The sequence below is a fragment of the Dromiciops gliroides genome, chromosome 3, assembly GCF_019393635.1.
Source record: "Dromiciops gliroides isolate mDroGli1 chromosome 3, mDroGli1.pri, whole genome shotgun sequence".
Taxonomy (NCBI): Eukaryota; Metazoa; Chordata; class Mammalia; order Microbiotheria; family Microbiotheriidae; genus Dromiciops; species Dromiciops gliroides.
The window spans coordinates 578,425,938-578,449,852 of record NC_057863.1 but is presented as its reverse complement, the minus strand read 5'-3'; the positions used below and the strand labels follow the sequence as shown (position 1 = coordinate 578,449,852).

At 38.3% G+C, this 23,915-nt stretch overlaps 1 protein-coding gene across 1 annotated transcript in view; it reads right to left on the bottom strand.

Annotated features, from left to right (window-relative positions):
* SMAD9 (SMAD family member 9) overlaps nt 1-23,610 on the bottom strand; it is a 101,685-nt gene extending 78,075 nt beyond the window's left edge. The window contains exon 1 of the mRNA XM_043996178.1: nt 23,543-23,610. The gene's annotated coding sequence lies outside the window, so the exon portion shown is untranslated. The remainder of the gene's footprint in view (nt 1-23,542) is intronic.
* Between the last annotated feature and the right edge of the window lie 305 nt (nt 23,611-23,915).

Sequence of the window (23,915 nt, the reverse complement as noted above, 5' to 3'; positions counted from 1 at the left end):
AAGTATGGCCCAACCATTTCCTCCAGTAGCATGCAAAGCCTGGCCCTGACAGAAATTCTAAATCAGGAAATGTGTAAAAATTAGCAAATTAAAAAAAAATCCTACTATAAAGAACTATTATGGTGACAAGACAAAAACATAGAAGAGAATGGCTATAAAACATTTACAAGCAAAGCCTCAAAGAAAAACAAAGCTTGTGCACAATTTCAACTAGAATTCTTTGAAGAGATGAAACAAGAGTTTTAAGAGCTAAAAATTATTTTATGAATGAAATGAGAAAACAAAAAGAAACTTGAGTGTTGGGAGGAAATAGTAAACATTTTTATTATCTACTCAATCTATAACACTGTCAGGTTTGAGGGGAATGCTGAAGTATATATGAAGTAGCAAACAAGAAAAACACATGAAACAGTTAAGTAATAATGTTTCATTTCTCCAGTAGTTAGAGAAGTGAAAGCTAATATAACTCACTATCATAAGAGGAAAAGATTATTTTCACTTTAGCTGAGTCCTGAAGGATGGGTAGCAATGTGATAGGAGAAAGGAGTGATAACATTCCAAGCTGAGGAAATAAATAGGATGAGCAAAACCATGGGCTCTACAATATGTATGGTTATGCTTAGGTCACAGTGAGAGGCTCAATCTGACTTGGAGAGATAGAGATGTGAACCACAATTTTAAAAAATCCATCTTTTCCAAGGTTATATAGGCAGTAAGAGCTAGGATTCAAACCCAGGACCACTGGATCAAAATTCCATTGCCTTTCTACAATATACCCTCTAGAGCTAGTTCGTCAACTCCCACTCCTCACTCTTCCAATCCCAATGATACAGAATGTCTGGCTGTCTAAGTGAAAACAACTCCTTACTCCTGCTACCACTTCTCATTCTCTCATCCTGTTCGACTGCAGCTCTATGCCTCCCAAGTTGCAATGCAGCTTTATCTACCCCTTCTATTATATTCTCTGGTATTTCCTTTTATCATTAACAAAATTCACTTAATCTTAGATTCCTTCCTCTCATGTTCCTTCCATCTGCTGGCTGCCACCAAAAAGATACTTCATTGCTGGTAATCCTTTCTGTTACTAGTAGTACCTCTTCCCATGTCCCCTAATACATTGGTTCTGTAAGCAGAACCGACATCAGTTATATGTGCTCGATACAGTCCTCAACTCACATACGCATTGTACTCTAGAAGCTCATTGGTTTTTTGTTTGTTTGTTTTTGGTTTTTGCAGGGCAATGAGGGTTAAGTGACTTGCCCAGGGTCACACAGCTAGTAAGTAGGTATCAAGTGTCTGAGGCCCAATTTGAACTCTGATGTTGCATTTGAACTCAGGTCCTCCTGAATCCAGGGCTGGTACTTTATCCACTGCGCCACCTAGCTGCCGCTCTAAAAGCCCATTGTAAGGAACTTGGAACACATCTTCCCACAGAAATAATATTGTAAATGGTGGTTAGGTTCCTAGACAAGTTCACTAAAGTCTATTTAACTCATAATGGAACTAAAACAGACATGGGTTTAAATATAATAGTTGTGTGACTTAGAGAAAGTCATTTAACCTTTCAACAGGCTTCAGTTTTCTTTTTGTAATGTAAGAGGGTTGGACTACATAATCTCTAATATACTTTTCATCTCCAAATTCAATGCATTTCTGACAGTCCTTAAGGCTCCAAGAGACCTCCTGAACTCAGTCTACGTTATGCGGAATGTGCTAGACATAGGGTCTAGAACTTGGAACAGTTCCAGAAATAGAATTTGGGTGAGGGGACTCTGGTAGCATGCTGTCAATAGGTTGGAAGCTACATTGGGAAGCTGAATAGCATCTTAGGTGAGGGTATTGACATTGCACATGCTATTCATAAGTCAAGTGTTTATAATTCAGAGGCTGCCTGTACTCTCAAAATCACTTTGAAACTATTATTTTGAACACTGGACTTTTTTTTCTCAAGAAAAAGAAAACATCAAATACATGGGAATGATTAGATAAGATGACAAAGCATGCAAAACAGTGAAATGTTCTGTTCTTGCTCTAGAGGGAGAGGAAAAATAGCCTGTGCTTTCTAATTTCAAGGGTCTCCACAGTTTTTAGTGCATATAAATAATTACTCTTGGGCTAGACTAATGTAATTTTATGATCATATCAGAAAACATACTCTGCGATGTAAAAGTGCCATAGTGACCTTTTAAAAAAATCTGAACAGAGTTTTAAATAAACACATTTATCTCTTTCAGTCAAATTAAATAACTCAGCAATGACATCAGCAAGAGTCAGACCACTATTGTTGCTTATTGGAAAGAGGCCAGTGGTATCCACAAAAGAAAAAAGCAGAACTCTAAAGAACAGGGGATGTAATTTAAGATAAATGTATTAAGCAATTACCTTTAATGTTCATTGCTTTCTTTTTCAATGTAGGATTTTTAAAACATAAATGATCATTAAAATTTAAATAGCCCTTCTGCTCTAAAAGATGCATGAGATCCTTAAATGTTTCGAGGGCACATCATTTCATTGGTATGGGTGCTCGCCCAGGCCCCCAAAGATTTTAGCCCCTCCTTGTCTTTGCAGATAGTGATGAGCAGCTGCTGTCCTCCTCTCTAGAAAAAAATATCATTTTTACACCAATATTCTCATGATTATCTTTCCTAACCTAGTTAGTTCACAAGTGATAGATATAAAATCTGTTACTAGACCTGTACTCAAAGCCTTCCCAAATTGACTGGAACATAATTCAGGCTGGTCTTTTCATGTAACTTTCAGGAATCCAGAGTCATATCCACATTATTAGGAGACCTTAGAGTAGGGAATTTAATGATATTAAATAAAACTTCTACTGTAAGTATAAAAGGCAACAACAAAAACACTGGAAAAAGCACTCATCTTGGATCTAAGTTCAAATCCTAGCTCTTCTACTTACTACCTGAACAAATCACAAACTTCTCTGGACCTGAATTTCCTCACCTATAAAATGATGGAGGAAGGGTAGGGGAAGGAGGCTGTGAATAAATAACTTAAAAGATTCCTTACAGATCTAGATAGATCTATGATCATCAGATATGAATTCTATTTTTTTTCAATTTAATAATTATATTATCTTTACAGAACTGTGAATTGCTATTGTAATTACACAATATTTTGCCACTCAGCAAATTAAGCCATATGGCCCCATCTGTTCAGATGCTCCCTTGCAATGTTGCACCTGCTCTTGGTTAATAAGGAAATATACTAACCAAAGGCTAGTAACAGGTTTCTTCTCCAGCTTTTTCAAAATGAGCATAGTATGAGTATAGAACAGATGACATTTTCCGGTGTCTCAGAGTTCCACCCTAACAAAAACTCAGGAGTTAGATATGCATCTGGTGGTTCTCCGGACTTGATAATGATTTAAAACAATAAACTGAGTATGTAAACTTTTGCTAAAATTGCCTAGCTCTGGAATAAACCAGGTGTTAATCATTAGCTTAAGGCCTTGGGGGAAATGCAATTGCCCCAATGCACTCATTCCAAGTTTAATTGCTGTTCCAAGACTAATTCCCTAGGCAGAGAGAGAGGAAAGCTTCGCATGATACATTTGCCACCCATATGGTATCTATGTTCTGGAGACTACCACATCTAAAGCGTCAGTGGCTGAGAGTGAAGAAACAACAAAGGCAAGTGAGAAAGGGAAGTAACAGTAAGGACAACAGAGGGAATGCAATTAGGCTATAACATTTTTCTTTTTTTTTTCTTTCTTTTTTTTTTTTTTTAGTGAGGCAACTGGGGTTAAGTGACCTGCCCAGGGTCATACAGCTAGTAAGTGTTAAGTGTCTGAGGCCGGATTTGAACTCAGGTACTCCTGAATCCAGGGCTGGTGCTCTATCCATTGCGCCACCTATCTGCCCCAATAACATTTTTCAAAACTAATTGTTTATTTTTAAGGATTAAAAATTTTTTTTTGAGTTCCAAATTTCCTCCCTCCACCCCTCCCCCACCATTTGAGAAGACAAGCAATATGATATCAATTATACATGTGAAAATATGAAAAACATAGTTTTGTTAGTCATGGGCTATAACATTTTAGAATGTTAATCTATTTAACACAGATATTATTTCTAGAAACTCAAGATGAGCCAAAGGTATGCTGGCAAATGTTTAACAAGTGGCTGTTGGGAGGGGAGGAATTAGGGGGAAGGAATGTGCTAGGACACATTTTTAAGTTTATTCTGAATTAACTTTGTCCCCCTTACTTTCTGAATTCTAGACAATCGACAAAACAAGTCCTGAATTGTAGCCTTTGCCAGTTTCTGAGATATAAATGTTCACACTCAAAATTTAACAATCAACTCACCATCTGGTTCTAACTGACTCTATTATACCCCTGTGAGGAGCTCTTAATAAAGAAAGCTATGTAATAATAACAATAGCTAGCACTTACATGGTGCCTGTTATGTCCTAGGCACTGTGCTAAGTGCTTTACAAATATTTTCTCATTTGATCCTTACAAAAGCCCTGGGAAGTAGGTGCAATTATTATCCCCATTTTATAATTGAGGAAACAGTGGTTAAGTGACTTGCCCAAGGTCACACAGTTAACATGTCTGGGGCTAGATTTAAATTCTGTTCTTCCTGACTCCAGGCCCAGCGATCTATACACTGAACCACCTAGCTGTCTCTTTGTAGAAGGGTACAAAATACTTTTCTTTTATGTAAGGAAATCACCAAAGGGAATTTGAAATATTTTATAGTCATTGATGAATAAAACCTATGATATGGATCATTTTAATTGCCTTTCATTGGCTAGTATAAAAACACTTTAAATGTCACAGGCTATCTCCATTTAGATATCTTGATGTCCTGCCAAAGTGATCATATCCAAAACTGAACAGATAATCTCCCTCCCAAATTCATTTTCCCAATTTTCCTAGCATCATCCCTATTATTCTAGTCTCCTATGCTAAAACCTTTACTGTTATCTTTGATGTCCTACTTATTATATCCAACCTGTCACCAACTCGTATCAATTCTTCCTTCAAAATGTCTCTCCAATTCACCTTTTCCATATACACTGCCAGGATCTTTGTTCATATTTTTATAACCTCACTCCTAGACTACTTTAAACATTCTCTTAGCTAGTATTAGGTTGTATCCCTTACCTATATTCTTCCTCCCCTCTAAGCAATTCTGCATACTTATACCAAATGAATTTTTCTAAAATATTACTTTTATCATATCACTCCCAAGCTTTAAAATCTATTTTTATTATTCAGTTGGTTTTTAGTCATGTCTGACTCTATGTGACCAAGTCCATGAGGGTTCCTTGCCAAAGATATCGGAGTGGTTTGCTCTTTTCTTCTTGAGTATTTCAAAATTTTACTGATGAGAAACTGAGGCAAATAGGGATATACAACTTACCCAGGGTCACACAGTTAAGCAAGTGTCTGATTTGAATTCAGATCTTCCCAACTATAGGCCTGGTACTCTATCCACTTCACTACCTGAAGTTCAAAGCCAAACTCAGAATGGCTTTTAAGACCCTCTATATCTATTCAAATGGGTCCATTCTATGTATTCAACCTTATTTCCCACTGAACCCCAACATATAACCCTGCTCCAAGTAGCTTTCTTAGATATACTCTCTTCCATTTAAATCCATCAATTCTTTTCCCTCTGCTTACACAGACAATTACCCTGGTTCAGACTCTCATCTTTTACGGAGACTTCTGCAAAAAACATCTAATTGTCTCCACTGGAATGCTTTGCTATTTCCTTCTCCAGCATATCCCCATTTTATAGATGAGTTGAGGCAAACAGAGGCTAAGTGACTTGCCTCCTCCCCACTCAGAGTCTTTTCACAAGCCATTTCTTATGTCTAGAATTTACTACCTTCTCGCCCCGACCTCATGGAATCCCTGGCTTCCTTCAAGGTTCAAAGTTGCCACCTCCTATAGGAAGTCTCTCCTGATCCTCCCCATTTGTTAGAAATCATTTTGTATCTACTTGGTATATGTTTTGTAATTGATTTTTCTCAATTCATGTTGTTTTATCCCAATAATACATAAGCTCCTTGGAGGCAGGAGCAAGTTTTTGTTTTGTCTTTGTATGCTCAATGACTAGCAGTATCCCTGGTACACAGTAGTCTTAAATGTTTTATTCTTGTTATACATCATGCTCATTCCTGATTGTGTCCTTTGTTCACACTTTTGTCCCAACATGGATCCCTACTTCTCTTCCCTTTTTTCCCCCTTTTTAAAATCTTTTTTATCCTTCAAAGTTCATCCTTTGAGAGAGATGGATTTTCCAATGGCAGCCTGCTGGTTTCTCAGGAGATGGTAGATTAAGAGACTCCCAGTAAAAGGGATATGCCAAATGACAAGGATTATTTAATAGTATGTTTACCTTGTATGACAATATAACATGTATATATAATGTTATATAACGATATATATGTATATATATATACATATATATATAAAATGTCAGACTAATTAATTATTGGATGAGAATATTCTTTATGGCTAGTTATATTTTAATTAACTTAGAATTACTTTAGTATAATTCCCAATTTTGTTGATCTCATGCTTTTCTAAACTCCTATCATATGTAGTATTAATACCACATCATAGGGAACTTAATTGCTCTCTAATTATTTCAAATGTATTATGATTTTTTTCCCTACCTAGAATCTAAGCACCTTAGGGATAAAAACTACATCTTATACTTTAAAAAAATCCTTACAAGGATAATCACAGTTTTGGTTATAAAACATGCATTCAGACAAATGTTAATTAGATTAGGATCCTAACAAATGTTTTAAAAAAAAGAACCCCAGGAAAGGTCTCTGAAATCCTTATTCTGAATCTAACTCCCTTAACTTTTTAGTTCCACTTTTCCAGAGTAGTGAAAAGAGGAGATATGGGGAAATACAAAGCAACTGAGGAATGGAAGTAGATTTTTTATAATGCTCCACATTTTTGGATCTACAAAGATCAAATGACCCTTTTAATTTTATTCCAAGAAATGCTGTGTCACTGTACACTATATCACAGGATACACTGTTATCTCTTCAACTAAACTGACACCCCTTAATCTAGCACTGATTTGTTTAGAGCAAATGACCTCAGATTGGAGGGTTTTGATAACAGAGCATTTTAAAACATCTGACTCCCTGTTATTTGCTTGTCCAAATGTTATGCGCCTAGGTGATGAATTTTTAATATAGCATTTCCCATATATTTGAATGATTTGCACAAAATATAGTCTTTAATACTTTTCCTTTAAAAACTCTATATGGAAATTCTGTTATGAGATTCTTTTTCTCTTCTAAACTTCACTGAATTTTGCAAATGAAAATTTTTTTTCCTATCACAGTGTTCTGGTGTGAACATCAAATCATTTAACCTGAGTTCTCAATTTCTGTAAAATCATCTGTGAAATGATGGCCTCTGAGGTCTACACTGATTGTCCTTCTAGGCTAGATTTATATTTGTTTCTTCACTTGACAGATAGGGAAAATAAGGAGCAATGGCTTCTGCAAAGCCTTAGATGAAATTAACCTCTCCATCACAGTAAAGCCTTCAGAAAATGCTCATGCCCACTGCTGAACATACTTTTATAGGTTATACCTACCTCTTTCCATATAGCTCAAAGTCCCAAAATGGGCAGCTAGGATTTTCTAGCAACTTTAATATCCTATACATAGTTTCCAGTTTGATATCTTTTCTTCTACTTAATGCTAAATGAAATAATAAGGCAGAGGATGGGGGCAGGGGTGGAAGAAGCACTTAGCACAGTTCCTGGCACATAACAGGTACCATGTAAATGCTTGTTTTCTCCCCTTCGCTCCCTTCCCCCCTTTCACCCATATTTATGAATTTTCTCTGAACAATGTCTTAAAAATAGCAATTGCTTCTACACTGTGAAAAAGAGAAAACATGAAAGACTCTCTTGAGACCTTACACTATAATGAAGAATAGCTTTATGCTTCCAAAATAAATTACAAGGTAATTTGTTTTCTTTGAGTCAATTGCTTTGATCTCCTAAAGTGCAAAATTACTTTAGTTATCAAAAAGTGTTCCTGTATCATACGATAGAAAGCCTTCAAAAGAGAGAGAGAAAAAAGGAAAGATTTCAAGAGACTTACCTACCAATCAGGTTATTAGAACTCACTTTAAGTTTTAATGACATCCTGGAAGCCATATAGGGTCAGCATCATCCCTGACCAGAAGATTAGATCCTGAACTCCACTTATAAATAATGACGTATTTGTTAACTGCCTACTATGTTCCAGTCACCATATTAGACACTGGAGATACAAATGAAATGAATGAAAGAATCCCTATTTGCAATGAGCTTACATTCTAATGATAGAGAATATACATTTATACGCATATGTATTTATGTGAATATGCATATATGTGCACACACATATGCAGCGTGTTCCAAAAGTCAGTGCAGTTTTAAGCTATTAAATTTTTATGCGTGTGAACATGTATGGATAGATACATACATAGATATATAGACACAACAGGAGATGCTTCATGTAGAAAGAAGGTGATACTTAAGATGCATCTTGAAGGGAATTCTATGAAGATGAGGTGAGGAACAAGCTCATTTCAGGCATGGGGAAGACAACTGCTATGAAGATATGAAGACAAAGGATGAGCATTATGTTTAAGGAACAGAGAGAAGGTCTGGATTTGGCTGGATTGCAGAATGTAGGGATGGAAGTAATAAATGTACAAAGAAACTAGAAACAGGTTGGGATAAGGCTGTGAAAAGCTTTAGAAGCTAAATAGAAGAGGCAATCTAAATCCAAGAGGCAATAAATAAGCCGACACTGGTATTTATTGTGTAGCAGAATAACACGTGCTGATCTGAACTTAAGGAAAAATCACTTTGGTCACATCATAGAAGTTTTAGATTCTCTTTCTCAGTAGCATAGAAGATTAGAATCCCCAGCCCCACAAAAAAGATAAAATTGAGCCTACTGCACAAGAGTTTTATCAGTTTAAATGCAAGTTTTACCTTGGAGTAGTCTGCTGAATAAGAAACAGATGTTTTTCGTTGAAGGAATTTAAAATCAGAATTTTTTTAATCCTCTTGGATAGCCGAGACATAGAAATTCCCAGAGGCAAGTGAATTTTATTTGTCTGAATCTATGAAAGCCCAAATATTTATTTTTTTAAATGTTTAGTGGGGGCAGCTAGGTGGCACAGTGGATAAAGCACTTGCCCTGGATTCAGGAGGACCTGAGTTCAAATCCAGCTCAGACACTTGCCATTTACTAGCTGTGTGACTCTGGGCACGTCACTTAAGCCTCATTGCTCCCCCTCAAAACAAAACAACAACGTTTAAGGGATATTTACAAATATAAATATATACATATATACCTGTAAATATCCCCTAAGTTTTAAAAAATACATGCTTTATATATATATATAAAACATATATGTATAAAATATACATTTTAAGTACATGTATACATACATATGTATATCTACATATCAGGCTTGCTTCTCTTAGCTTTTGTATCCTGAAATTTTATGTGTAATATATATGTTTTATATATTGTATGTAATAAATAATGATATAAATATATGATATGTAATTGTATTTTACATATAAAATGTCTGGATATAAAAGCTAAGAGAAAATAGCCTGATTTATTTTAAGAATCAATACTGTATTAGTAACAAGGCATCTGTAAGTAGAATATCTCCCTAATCTGAATGAAAATTCACGAGCTATACTAAGCAGCCCTGCACTAGAATAGCAATCTCTCAGGGAAGCTGGTGTCCATGGAATTTAAACCTAATAAGCCATTTGGGAAGCCCCAGTCTGATGGTACTTACATCCCTGAGATTCAGAACTCTCTTTGGGCCATACCTTTGGTTGATTTTCCAACTGAAATGTAGATGTTGATTGGCCATCATTTCCTAAATTGCCATAGATAATGGGGTGCCTGAGGGGAAAAGCAAATTAAGACACTGAAATATGTTTTAGTGTCATGCCTTTAGGGAACAGATTTTTTTCCCCTCCAGTGTCTCTCTAGTATCTCATTCAAGCCATTATTTAGTCAAAGACAGCCATGTTTAAAACTTAGAGCAGTGAAATGGGATTGGGGAAAAGGGAAACAACTTCAGAGGTTAATTTCCTCAGTAAGTTTAATTAAAAGCCTAAATGGTCAGGCAAGGTCTTTATCCAAATGGATCTGTGATCCTACCAATATGAATATTTGATCCAGTGATAGAAATGGCATCTAATTCATGCATACTTATCCTGTGTGACTCATACCCATGTCTTACCATAATTTCATTAAAGGGATCCCTTGTGCTGGGGCCCTTTCCTAAGTTCTACTTATATCCCAGAGCTTTGACTGTAGCATTTGGTCTATTCTTCAATAAGTCCATATGACCAACCCATCTCCTTTTAAATCACATATTTCTTTGAGGACATCCTTTATGCTGCTTCTCCTTCATAATTCCTTGTTTGTGACATGCTCACACCTACCATGTAGCTAGCTCTCCATTGTCTTTTGGGTGATTCTTTACTTCAGTTCTTCAGAGACTACAGTGTTCTATAACTTAAAGCTCTATGCCACTGCCAATAGAAGATCTGTGTGTGTGTGTGTGTGTGTGTGTGTGTTTGTTTGTGTGTGTGTGTTTAATGGGGTCTTTGAACTCTATACGGTATCAATTGCCTATCAGAATCCAAATAATAGGTATTCTTCCTTGTCCATTGGTAGTTAGGCCAAACTCTTTAGAACTAGATGATCTCTATGTTATACTTTTCAAGAAATCCCATATCCTTTTGACATATGAGGAGTGCAAGTCACAATTTTGGAAGAAAGTTTTTAATATTGTATTTTCCTCTACCAAATCAGTTATGGTCAATAAACAACAAGAAAATAGATTATTATATTCTCTTCATATTTCATTTAATTGTGTGATACAAAAATGTGATCTACTATGAAATATGATTTACAAATGCCTTCCTTCTCCCTTCTAGGAGGCCATCAAAATGTATATAAAACTGTTCTCACAAAAATTTTTTATAAATTGGAAATTAGCTCTATGGAGTCAGAAGACATCAAATTGTAGCCCCGACATTAATTATCTCTGTGATCTTGGGAAAGATGCATAGCCTACCTGCAACTTAGTTTCTTTATCTATAAAATGAAGAGACTGAACTTGGTGGCTTCCAAAATCCCTTTTAGTTTTAGATCTATAATTCTATGATCCAATCAAACATATCCCTTATTACAGCTATTTGATTACTTCCAAATAGACTTTAATCTCCTAAAGACCAATGACAGTCTAGCATCTCTTTATAGTTCCATAGTGCATAGAACAATGCCTTGCATATAACAGGCATTCAAAGAATAGTTTGTGAATGAATCAGTAATGAGCATTTTTAAGCACTTACTATGTAAGCCCTGTACCAGGTGATGCAAATATAGAAGTGAGACTGTCTTTGCCACTGAGAAGTTTACATTCTACTGAGATGATACAACATATACACAGATAAGTCAATATAAGATTCTTGAAAAATAAATATAGACTGATGGTGAAGGGATACAAATACCTGGGAAGCTCAAGAAAGGCCTCCTAAAAAAGATATCCCTCTAAGAGAAGAGAGAACTGAGATTTTCAAAGGTGGAAGGGAGAAGGAAAAGCTTTCCAAGCATGGAAGACATCCTATATGAAGGTAAAGTGATAGAAGATGGACATAATAAAAGGAAATAGACCAGTTTGTCTGTAATATAGAATGTATGAGGGTGAAAAATATGGAATCTGTCTGGAAATATAGGCTAATGCCAGATTATGAGGGTCTATAAATGTCAAAAAGGAGTTCACACTTAATCCTAGAAACAATAGGGAACCAGTGAAACTTCTCAAGTAGGAACAGAATGTGGTCAGATCCATGCTCTGTCAATTGAACAGCTGTACAGAGACAAAATTAGAGAGGCAAATAGGGTGGATGCATCTGGGTAAATTAGGAGATTGCTACAATAGTCTAAGTAAAAAGTCATAAGGATCTGAAGCACCTAATGATTCTTGTGGACTAGAATGGCCTAACCTAGACCTCTTCACTGCAAAGTCTCCATCTTCCAAAGCATCATACAAACCTATCAATTTGTCACTGCTCAAAGCTGTCTGTAGACACTTGATAGCTGTGTGATGCTAGGCAAGTCACTTAACCCTATTTGCTGTTTCCTCATCTGTAAAATGAGGTGGAGAAGGAAAAAGCAAACCTTTCCAGTGCCTTTGCAAAGAAAACCCCAAAAGGAGTCATGAAAAATAACTAAACAAAAAAAAAATTTTAATGTACCAATCTTTCTGTACACAAAGGCATTTGAATATTTCCACACACATTTAATGAATGAAAGTATTTATTAATCTTTCACTTCTCTCTAATGCTACTTAACTCTTGAAGATAGACTTCTATCAGTACTGCATTTAAATTTACTACATATAAAAATAGAAATGGAATAAGAGAGAAGCACAAAACTACTCAGCCTTGTCAAAGCAACTTTTCCCCAACAATTCAGATTCATTATCTGCTCTTAAACTTCTGGCAATCATTACTATCTTCATTAGTTTGGAACGTTAGCCATGTGAGTCAGGTTTTTGTAAATCAGAAAATATTTTCCCAGTGAAAAACATCCTCAGTGTTGGTTAGCTCCCTAGGCCAGTTCCCAAAAGCCCATGATCCTGGTAAATTGTAATACTACTAATACTAATTCAAGGTGAAATTTGCCTTTGGCACCTTCCTGACAACTCTCCTGTGTCCCTTCCTTTCAGGCCTTCCCTTTATTTTTTTTTTTAAGTGAGGCAATTGGGGTTAAGTGACTTGCCCAGGGTCACACAGCCAGTAAGTGTTAAGTGTCTGAGGCCGGATTTGAACCCAGGTGCTACTGACTCCAGGGCTGGTGCTCTATCCACTGCGCCACCTAGCTGCCCCCTCTTTATTTTTTGATAAATGATTTTTTAAATCATTTAATAAGCACCTCCTATATGCCAAGGTTGTGCTAAGTGGTGGGGCTACAAATAGAAAAGACAGTATCTGCTCTGTAGGAATTCACATATTAATGGAGGAGATCACACATTATAGGTTTCAGATGCAGGCCAGATGGAAAGGTCCCATTGTCCTTAGGGTGAAAGGGCAAAGCAGATGATAATGCAGCTTGTTTAATGTCATTTCCACTGGGAAAAAATCCTATCAGTCTCTGATACTGAACCATTTGACAGTGCCAAGGACTTCAGTGACAAGAATTTTATTTTCTGGCTCTTTAGCCAGAAAATAGTAGCTGTGACTGCAGCACCAGTAGAAGTAACTGCTAGGCCAAACCCCTACTAGGGCACTTCCCAGAATGATGGTTCTAAGAGGTTAGGTTGGAAACAAGACTAGTGGTTTTAAGAGTGTTTCCTGGGGCAGCTAGATGGCGCAGTGGATAGAGCACCGGCCCTGGAGTCAGGAGTACTTGAGTTCAAATCCGGCCTCAGACACTTAACAGTTACTAGCTGTGTGACCCTGGGCAAGTCACTTAACCCCAATTGCCTCACTTAAAAAAAAAAAAAGAATTTAAAAAAAAAAAAAGAGTGTTTCCACTCCTAGGGCACTTGAGATTATCTGTCCATTAGTGGGTGTTGGTCAGTAATTAAGCGTTGGTGATGGCAAAGAAGGTGGGTCCCTTCTCCACAAAAGTTATTCCCCTCAATTATGGCTGCAGGGTCAAGCCTTGAAGCAGCGTTGATGGTCTGCAGGGAGGGTAAAGAGAGGCTGTTATTCCTAGGGCTATTGGGTTGAGTCCTAGGACCTCTAAGAGGGCATGAGAAAAGACAGAGGTCAAAATGATGGTGGTTGTTTGATTTGCTTGGATCATGCTCACTCACCTCTCCCTAAGCATCCTTGCACCCCACCATAACCAAAATACTGCACAAAAATTCACCTCCTCCCTAATCAAAATTCTCATTTCTTAGGTCTACTTGCACTTAATCAGGTGTTAGAAGGAAAGTAATTTGCTGAAATGAATCCACCCCAAGGCATAAATTACCTTAATCTTTCTATACTTTTGTATATATTTAAAGTACACTGAATAGCACAAATAAGTATGTTATTAATAATATTTTAATTCATATATCAAAGTGAAATAAAAATTATGGAAAACCATGAGAAAATTTTTCGGTCAGGAAAGAAAACGATATACGATACCTCTCCTCTGTCTGGGAGCCTGCTCTTGATTCAGTCACCACAAGCTATATGTGCTCTTCACAACATTTTTCCCTGCTTTCAGGTCAGAACCCAAAGATTCCTAAAAGTTGTTTCAGAAGCATTTATGCTCTACTGATCCAAATAAAAGTCTCAGTTTTTCATTAAATATGGATTGTATAAAACGTAAGTGGGATCTATAATCACGTTTTTTAGTGCACCAGATGACATCAGAAGTAGTACTACAACTTCTCTATTGCTCCTCACCTGATGAGTGAGGGAAGGAAGATGAAGCTAGACTTCATAAGCTAAGAAAGGCAGATCCTGTAGTCTGCACACCTGCCCATAACTCTACCCAGAATCCCTTGGCATTAGGGAATCTCAGTGCAAAGTCTATTACCCCCTTCTCTTGTATCCTAGAGCTCTAAGGTTGCTACTGGGAGAAGATCCCTAGGAATTTACCCTCTCCAAAGAGTTTGCACTTTTATCTGTGGTTGGTGCCTCACTCTGGAGACACAACTGGGATTGCTGTTCATAAACTTGCCAATTATTAGGATCTCAATGTCACCAGTAAAACAAGGAACTGAGAAAAGTAGGGAGAGGAAGGTTACCTTTTCATTCAAGAACCAGACTGTCTAACCACAGAGAAGCTTATCCTTAAAAGAGTGGACCCCCCCCCATGAATTTTTTCAATCACGGCAATTCCCTTAAAACAAACCAAAAAAAGATCATATTCTAAGGCATGAAAGGGTTAATATCAGCTTTGGTAGAGGAAGTATCCACACTGATTACAACACAGATACTTAGAAGTAGTAAGTACACCATGAAATCACTATTTTCATGATGCTAATTATAAAATTCTTCCCCAATTCAGTAAACTCTACTAAGCTCCTAATACATGTAAGGCTAGTTTCAAATGCGACTTTATCCACTAGGCATTATCAATACTGAATAGCCTTTCTTAACCAGAGATCTGGTCATGTCATACTATTCTTCAAAAATCTTCATTGCCCAGAAAGTAAAGTTCAAACTCCTTTGTTTGGCATTCAAGGCCCTCCTTGAATAATCTAAATAAAAGTATTTTATTATTTTCCAGTTACATGTAGAGATAGTTTTCAGCATTTGTTTATATAAGATTTCCAATTTTCAAATTTTTCTCCCTCCTTCCCCCCCCTCCCCTAGACAGCAGGCAATCCAATATAGGTTATATATGTGTGTGTGTGTGTATGTGTATATATATATATGTTGTGTGTATGTATATATATACATATATATAACAACAATCCTTGAATAATCTAAAACCACCCTATCTCTACAGCCTTCTCACATTACTCTCCTCTATACTCTACACTCTCTCCAGACCTCTGTGTCCTTGTTCTATGCCTAATGACTCCATCCCCCAAAGCTCCACTCCAAGGGCCCACTACTAGCATCATGAGGCCTTCTTTGATTAGTCCTAACACGCTATGAACTTGCCCCTTGAAGCATATGCAGCCTTTAGTTTTGCAGCTCTCTAATGAACTTATCATCATGTTTTACAGCTATCTGCATGTATGTGTTGTGATCATACTACTAAAGGCTTCATAATGCCAGGTACTTTGTTCTAGCTCAACATTTCATCTATATATGGTCTGCTGTTCTTAATAAAAGATGAGGAAGAGTAGAAAAAGAAGAGAATTTATATAGTGCTTTAAAGTTTGCAAAGTGGAAGGTAGGTGCTATTATTATCCCCATCCTAAAGATGAAGGAACTAAAATAGAGTGACCTGCCAACAGTCACAAAGGTAGTGTCTGGGATTGGATTTGAACTCAAGTCTTTCTGACTCCAGGCCCAGCACACTGTCTACTAGACCTCCTAGCTGCTATGTTAATCAAAGGATAAGAAGCAAATTAAGTATAGATTCCATACTTCAAAAATAGATCTGATGATGCGGAGAACTCTTAGAAACAGCCCTAAACTAATAAAAAAAAATAGAAGTACACCAAGAATAATACACTATGTTCTCTTTTGTGCAAAAGGTTGTAAAGAAACACACAGAAAACAGTATCAATTGTTATTTATCTATTTCGATGGGGAGAGGAGAGGGCTCAAAGTATTATATTAGCAGTTTTCTGTGGAATCATGTTCAAGTCGCATTATTAGTCATATCAAATTAAAGTGGGTTTTTGCTAAATGGCATCCATTGTGTATTTAGTGAATCTGATATGGAAAAGTGCTAATGCAATAAGAGTATCATATAAGCTTACCTTATTTTGATCCCCCACAATAATATTTATGAAACCAAAATGTAAGAGACTCAGGTGCTGGAGTCATCTGAGGGTCCTCGCTCAGAAAGTTAAGTATGTAACTGTGACCTCTAAGGCATGGTTTCAGAATATGACACTGTATCTTCTTGAGGTCCTTTAAGAGAGAATTATTGCGGGAGGAAGAATTCTCAAGAGTTTTTCTTTGAGAAGGGATCATTTGTTCAAGAAAAAAAGATTAGTTCATTTAACAAATATGTATTTAACGCAATCAGGTACAAGGCACTGTGCCAAGTGCTGTAGGAGATACTTGGATACTTTGAATTATATGTGATTTCACTAGTGTGGATTTCACCTCCACCCACATAAACCTCAACTTTCTCTTCAGAGTTATTCTGTCCAAAAACTTAATAACCTGTTAGCCAGCCTCCTGCTGATATGCTTCTACACTTATGTCTGACCTTCAGACGTCTTACACAAGCCATAAGCTGACCCAAACACTTTAAGTTTGACAGAGCCTTGCAGAACTAACACTCCACTAGCAGAGGATTCAAAAGTTCAGGGTCACTTCCATTCCAAGGTGAGGCGTTGCTCCGGCATCCTGTTATAGGGGTGACACAAAGGCTTTTTAAAAACATTGCTCTTGACTTCAAGGAACCTACATTTTAGTAAGGGGCACAAGGCATGTACACAAATAACTGAATCCCCGAGGACTTCAAAGGAAGGAAAAAGACTGTCTGGTTGTGTTAGACTGGGAAAGTATCATGGAAGGAGGGGTATGTGATGTGGGTTCTGAAGGATGGGCAGAATTCATAAAGCAGTGGTAAGAGTGCTTAATTTGGAGTCACAAAACCTGAGTTCAAATTCTGACACTATCATTCATGGTAATGAACTGTATAACTTTGAGCATGACCTCAAATATGACCTTATCCTCTCTGGCCCTCACTTTCCTCTTAAAATGAGGTAGTTGGTGGGGCACCTAGGTGGCACAGTGGATAAAGTACCACCCTGGATTCAGGAAGACCTGAGTTCAAATCCAGCCTCAGACACTTGATACTTACTAGCTGTGTGACCCTAGGCAAGTCACTTAACCCTCACTGCCTTGCCCCCCCCCCAAAAAAAAGAGGTAGTTGGACTAGAAGAATTCATGTCCATTTAAAGTCTAGATATATGATCCTTTCATCCAACAGGTCAAGATGGGGGAAGAGGGAAGAGCACTTTAAACTAAATGTAGGCATAGGCAGAGAGGCAGAGAAATGGAAAGTATGTTCAGGAAGGAGCAATGAGTTCAATGTAGCTGGAAGTAAGCAGAAGATAGGCTGGAAAGATGGGTTGGGATGGATTATGGGAGGATTTTGAATGCCAGAATAAGGAGTTTGGGCTTTATTTGGTAGGCAAGAGAGCCATCAGAAGTTTTTTCAGCAGAGTAGTGATGTATGAAGTAACGCTTGAGAAAGATTAATCTGGCAATGGTATGTAGAATGGATTGGAGAGGGGAGAGTCTGGGGGAAACCACTAGGAAAGATTAACATCCATATTTTTATATCTATGAATACTAATACTAACAAAATATCTTGACATCTTAACAATTTGCCTTGGCCAGAAGTTTCTAAGGAAGCATAACTTACAGGAATATTTATTTTAAAAAGATTAGTTTATTGCCAGGAAATATTTGTATATTTTCCTTTATGCCAGTGTTCATGACACTGACTTTCATTGGATTAACATTAAAACATTCACAAAAAGTTTCACATTTTCATAATAGGCAAGTTGTGAATTTCATTGTTATTGTAGGCTAACTTTAATAATGATGTGTTTAACTCACAGGTAACACCAAGAAAAAAAGAAATCTGACCGTTTAGGATTACAATTATTTATAGGGATAGGCATTTTCATATTTTTTACTATTTTTGCTTTCTTTAAAAAAATCAGAATACTTCCTTTTTCTGAATGTCTTTCTAGTCACAAAACAATTAACCACACGTTTTCTATCTACTTTACTAATGCAGTATAAGTTCAATGTTTTCCAGTAAACATTTTGCTAATTTAGAAAGGAAAATATTTTACTTTCAAGAAAGGGACTGCATAGTATAACATGAAGAGCGTTGGACAGAGAGTCAGATAACTTAGTCTTAAGTGCTGGTTCTTCCACTAACCAACCTTATAACTTTGGACAAGTCATTTTACCTCTCTGATCGTCACCTTCTTCAACTGTAAAATCAGCTGTTTTGACAAGGTAATCTCTAATATCTTAATACAGTTCTAATATTTTATAATCTGACTAGGATCATTTCTTCATTTATTCTGAGCCTTTTTAATGTCAGACTACATTGTGTAAGTTATTGTTATTTACTTGAATCCTTCAAGAATCCATGATTTCAGTATTTTGGTTACTCCTTTCACCAACACAGATCATAGCCTACATATGTATACCATACCTGTGAGGGGCAGCTGAATGCTATAATGGATAAAATTCTTAATCTTTATTCTTTAAAAATTTTAATCAGGGAAAGTCACTTCTGTCTACCTCTTTTTTTTTTTTAGTGAGGCAATTGGGGTTAAGTGACTTGCCCAGGGTCACACAGCTAGTAAGTGTCAAGTGTCTGAGGCCGGATTTGAACTCAAGTACTCCTGACTCCAGGGCCGGTGCTCTATCCACTGCGCCACCTAGCTGCCCCTGTCTACCTCTTTTTTAAAGGAAAGAAAAGGCATTAGCTATAAGCACTGTTATAACAACAATGATAATTGATAAATTTACTAATAATATATCAATTTAATGTTTGCAAGGCAGTTTCCTCTCAACAACCTTATGGTGGGGAGGGGGTGGGGCAGTAATGAGAGCTGCTATGGCCAAACAATTCATCACCTTGTGGCCAAACTTGTGATGAACCTCTAAGAAATTGGCACCAGTGGTCCTCAGATGACCAAAATCATCATGATCACCACCACCATCATCACCACCACTGTCTTCTTCATCTCTTCCTTGAAGTCTTTACATTGGTTGAATGAGGCAGAACTTGTGCTGTACTGGCATACCTTTCAAGAAATCAGACACCTCCATATCATGAGGCACAGAAAACTTTGTTGGAATATATTGCTATTGTTGTTATTTATGGCATGGGAAACAGACAAGTGAAATTGCTTTTTCATTAATTACAGAAGAAATTTTGACAAATATAAACAATCTGCCTTGGTTCTATAGTTGTCACTTAGTAAATACTATGCCTCCAGATTGGCAATTGATATAAACTTTTATCGGCTGGTGTTGGAAGTATCAGTAAAATGAAAATAATGTTATTTTTATTACTGTTTTAATTGATTTGACCTCACCAACTTATCAACAACCCCTCTATCTCTACCTGTTGAGATCCTATTTATTTTAAGACAACTTAAACGCTACTTCCTCCACAAAGCCTTTCTTGATTTCCCATTCCTCTCCCATCCCATAGGTCTCCCATAGCACTTATGATGTGGTGTTTTATATTTTAATTCTTTATATGTACATTATTAGATTGACTGCTCTATGAAAACAGGAATCAGAGGCTTTAGAACTAGAAAGAACCTTTGAGATCATCTGGTCCAAGCCTCCTATTTCACATATGAGGGATCTAAGACCTAAAGATGTTAAATAAGTCTGTCTGTCAACCAACATTTATTAAATACTCATTTTGTTTCAGGCCCTGTGCTAAGAAATGGGGACACAAAGAAAGGCAACCCGCCCCCCAAAACAGTCTCTTCATTCAAGGATCATACATTCTAAAGATGAAGACAACATCCAAACAATTATGTGCATAAGACAGAGACAGAGACACAGAGAGACAGAGAATATGAGAATTAGAGATAGTCTCATTGGGAAGGCACTAGCATTAAGGAAAACTGGGAAAGACTTCTTGCAGAAGGTAGAATTTTAGCTAAAACTTGAAAAAAAAGAAAGGCAGGGAAGAAGCCAGGAAGTAAGGGTGAGAACGGAGAGGATTCCAGCCATGGGGGACATCTAGGAAAAATTCATTGATTCACGAGATAGTATAAGCATCTTATGTGAAGAACAGCCAAGAGGTCACTGAGTCATGGAAAGGTAGGAAGGAGCCAAGTTAGGAAATGACTGCCCAAGTAATTGCTAGAGCTAATAACTGAACCTGCTTCCTCTGATTATAAATTCAGTACTCTGTCCCCTACTCAAAGACTGTCTGATTTGATTCTTACATCTCTCCCAACAATCGCTCTGTTCGTGAAGGTGCTTCATAAATAACTGTTTCCTGAAATGGTTGAATTGATCACCTGAATTAAACAAACTGACTTATCATTCCGTTGTTTTTAATAGCCTCTAATGGGATCTTACTTTGCAAACATCATTGTTTTCACTTGACATCTTAGCCAAAATACTTTTTCTGGATTCAGTTGCTGGGGATCTTGACTGTTTGTTTGAAATCCTTAAAGTCAAAAGAAAATAAAATAAAGCAAAAGAAACTAAGATGGCTTCCACTGACATCACAGGACAACTAAGAAATCATTTATTGACATCTTAAGAATTAATCTGGAATTATTTTATGTTTGTCTATACATATATAGAGACAGGTGATTTTCTGTTAGATATATACCATTAATTTAAAATGTATGTTTATTCAAGTCAAGAATAACTGGAGTTCTCTAAAGGTTATCAGCACTAATCTTCATGCATCTGGCAAATTCACTTAGCCAGGCTGAAAGGATCTTCTCTACTCACAGCAGATTAATAAAATGACCAAAGGGTGCAGACACTGTCTTGTCATCAAAGATGGGATGTTTTCCTCCTAAAGGTCTGCATTTCTTTGATTGTAATATTTTTAAATTGTTTTGGTGGCACCAAAATGCATGTCATGAATATTTTTAGATAGTCATTATTTATAAACTATCTCATCATTTTCTTATCTGCAGTGGCCTTCTTGGACAACTGCAGCTTGAACATATTTCAAAATCTTATTCATGGTTTCCTACTTCTTCAAGCATAGGAAAATTCATTTATTTGGAAGTTTTCTATTTTGGGCCAAAAATTATTTTGGTTTTATTTTTAATTCATTTTTAAATATAGAATATCTATTTTTAAAATATAAACATCTGATTTTATCCCTCACAATGATATCTCCTTAAGTAAGACAAAACTACCATCTTAACATGGAAAGATGCAAAACCTACCACAGGTGACATAACTAAATACCTCCACTGATATTTACCATTATTCTTGCTAAACCACATTTCTGAAACAATCCAAGAAATTCAGCGAACCACTAAAATGGTAGCCGAAAATTGGGTCTATTAAGATAAGTTCACCCAGCCCTATCTGTTTACATCAACTTGTGAATTAAGGGGTAAGGGATGATTTATATGTAATTTTACACCAAAATTTAATCTATTACATCTGTATGCTATTTCTCAGGGGTCCCATTTTGAGCAAAGCAAAAAAAAAAAAAAAAACTCGGCCAATGGAGTATTCCTAAACTGTCATGTAGAATTTCCACTTAAAAGGGGTGGGGGTATAATAACGGGAAGACTTGTCAGCGATTAGCCATCCATAAAAATGTTTTCCCTTGTGCTCCTCCTTTCGATCACAATACCGGCGTCAGTTTGTCTCATGTATCTGTTCTCCCTCCTCACCTCCCCCCCACCCCCCCACAAACACACACCCCCGCCACACCCCCAAGCAGAGACCTGGCAATGAACTGCAAAGGCAAGGGAAAAGGCAAATACACCAGCCAGTGAAACGAATCCAAGGGCTAGCTCAGGCACACTTGAAAAACATTCCTCACTTTTCCTCTTTGCGTGTCTCAAACGCAGGGACAATAAATAGCCTAGAAAACGGATGGTCCGTGGGGGTGACCCACCATCGCAACACACACACACACACACACACACACCACACACACACACACACACGCATGCACGCACGCACACGCTCCCCATCTGGATTTATCTCTTTCCCTTCCTTTATACTCAATCACAGGAAACGGTTACTTAGCTCCAGGTTTGGCTCAGCAATCTGCCCGAAGTGCGAGGCATCAGAGAGGTGCCCGGACAGAGGCGGGAAACAAAGTGAGCATCTTAGCACAAGCCTTTGGCCACAGCCCGGGCTTAGGAGAGACAGCTAATTAGCTGCCTTATCTACAGACAACCCGCTGCGTCTGGACACCCACCCACCCACGCGGGGCTAGCCAGATCTCCCACGCCCACCACCCCGAATTCCTGGCAAGCGATCCCTCGAAGGAAGCATCCTCTAAAGATCTGAGGTCTGGTGAGGACCAGAGTTAAATGAGCAGTGCAGAAGGGAACAGCCCCAGGTCCGAGGACCTGGGGGCAGCAGGGAAGTTTGTAACTCCGGATCAGAAAGAAGGCACCCCAGAAAGGAGCTGTGCCCCTCACCCTTCCTCCCTACCCTGCACCCTCCCGCCAAACACTCCCCCCAAACGCCTCAAAGGCTCAAGAGCAAAACGATAAAGCTTTAGGAAAACTTAAGCATTTTCCCCCACCCACAAACACACGCGCGCAAACACAACACACGCGTGCACAGACACTCTCGAAACTTGGGCACTGCGCATAACTTCTAGATATTTGTACGGAGGGAGTCTCTTACCTGTCCCTGGTGATGCCACTCCCCCACCCCCACCCGCTTCACGCTGCCCCCTCCTTTCTGGTGGGTGCCCTGTGCCTGCCCCCCTCTCTGAAGCGCTCCTCACCGCCTGCCCCTAGGCGTTAGGACTGGCTGCCTGGCGGCGGCGGCGGCAACACAGACACAGACAGCGGCAGGGCAGCGGCTGCAGAGGCATCGGCGGCGGCGGCGGCGGCGGCAGCAACAGCAGCAGCAGCAGCAGCAGCAGCCCCAGCAGCCCCGACCGGCGTCAGTCAGGCTGGAGCCTCGAAGCCTCATCGCCCGTATTAGTGCGCCGACCTGGAAAGCGGCCAGAGATCCTTTCTAGCTGTGTCCCGCCCCCGCCCCCGCTGAGGCTCCACGCGCTCCCTGCCCGCGCCCGCGGGGGATCCCGGAGGAGATGCAAGGGAGGCAGGAACGGAGAAGGAGGGCTGACCTCGGGCCAGGCCACTTCCAGGCTGGGAAAACAAAAACAACAACAAAAACCCTACCCCAGGCTGCTTGTGCACGTGTTCGGAAATTTAGGGGAGATCAAAAGATGGTCCGGGGTGGTGGTGGTGTAGAGAGGTGCTCCTGCAGAGGTTTCTCGAAATCCGGAATCCTCTCCTTTCCCTCTCACTTCGCCACCTCTTCAATGTGCCATCACCGCAATTGGCTCTTTCCTTGGTGTCTCTATCGTGCCTGGTGCTGATTCATTCCTATTCATCTAAACCCAGTCGAATCGCCACAATCGAAATACTAGGAATTATTAGTTCAGTCCCAGAGTCCCTCATCTCTTGTCCTAACCAACCATCGCTTTTTCCTTCTTTTTCCTGGTATCTCTTTGTTCTTTCTACCTAAAATAAACTGGGAGGTTATTTGTTA